A 1,675-nucleotide genomic window follows, 5' to 3' on the forward strand; every position below is an offset into this window, starting at 1 on the left:
ACACACACACACACACACACACACACACACACACACACACACACACACACACCCTCACAATGACCCACGCAGTGACCGCAGATGCGTGCAGCAGTTGGGCCTCGTGGCTGTAGCTAATGGATGGCTCGTAAGTGGAGCGAGCTTTGCGCGGGGAAAGCAGAGGCGCCGTTTTTGCCATGCTCTGATTCTTCCCTGTCCTGATGATAGCGCCATCCCAAAGAGCTTCATCAATACTTCATGTGGCCCAGCACTAAACACAAACAATATCTGACGGAGGTTTGCCAGAGGCATGCTCCGAGCACCCCTCCTCTTCCTCCGTCCCCTCTCAGTAGGTTTTGCAAGCTTGAGCAGGTTTGATACGGTCGTGGTGGAACTGGGACATCTCTTTCAACATCAGGTCCATTGTTTGATGTGATGTATTTAACCTTGGATGGGCCTGACTCTTGTCATGACACAGTGGAACTATTGATTGTGGTTTTGTTAGTGTTATTACACTTTTGGAGGAATGTATTCAGAATGCATTTACGTAGAAGCTCATCCAATCTGTGTCATCATACAGCTGAGTGGGATCACCTTGAATACAGATCTTAGATGAAAAATATGTTAGGAAATTCTTAAAAATCTTAACTTTTAACTAAACATTGTAATAATAACATGCCAACTGACAGAGCAACCAAAGAACAACATTTGGATTGGACCAATACCTTGCATGCACAGACTCCATTTGCTAAATGAAGGTATACTGAGTGATTGCAATTCTTCAGTGTTGCCATATGATGCAATACTCTGCTTGTCTGAAGAAAACCTATACAACTACAGTTTATGTGGTTAATCCCCTATTCTTAACAAATCATAAGCATTTAAATGGTGACATAAAGTTTAGTGTGCTTTTTTGAGACACCCATCCTTTTCTTGATGACACAAAATAAGAGATTATTAGTTGTTTGTTCTAATTGTCCTCTGAGCTTTAGTAACATCAGCACAAATGTAATCTCTCAGATATGCTTCTGTGTGTATATGTTCTTTCTGACATTCACATCATGATTAATGAATCTGTTTGAATAACAACAAGACCCCTTCAACCCAGAGCATAAATACCTAATTCCTTTTTATCAAACAGCATCTCCTACCTTGTCTTTATGTCACTTCATACATTAAAGGACACAACGCACTTCTTACTGTCTTGCAATAGATTGCCGTTTGCGTAATGGGAAAATACTCATCCATAATCCTTGTCATATAAAAAACACTTTTGTCTGTAGTTCTTATCCTTATAACAAAACTCATCATGGCAGCAGTTGTCTCGTGGTGAAAGATGATCTCAATATTGATTTGATCTCTCCTGCAGTGATTTCACTCATCTATCTCCTCTGTTGATGGCTGGTGATGAGGAGTACGCTGAGATCAGATGTGTTGCTCATTCGTTTTCTCACATTTACCCGGTTGATTTAAAGGCTCTTATACCTCATTCACACCAACGGTGTTTCAGGGCCGGTTCGGAGCTGGAGCTTGAAAAGCACCGGGTTTTCCTGTTCACACCGCAGCGGAGCAGCCTCTTCGCTCCGGAATCCGGTTCGTTTCAAGCACCCGGCTAGAGCAAAAGCACCGCATACGTCACGCTTACGTCGAGGCGGGGGCAGGGGGAATCGGAATCGTCGTTGAAGTTAATGATTAC

The sequence above is a fragment of the Notothenia coriiceps genome, unplaced genomic scaffold (genome assembly GCF_000735185.1).
Source record: "Notothenia coriiceps isolate Sejong01 unplaced genomic scaffold, NC01 NC01_scaffold00000339, whole genome shotgun sequence".
NCBI classification, from domain to species: domain Eukaryota; kingdom Metazoa; phylum Chordata; class Actinopteri; order Perciformes; family Nototheniidae; genus Notothenia; species Notothenia coriiceps.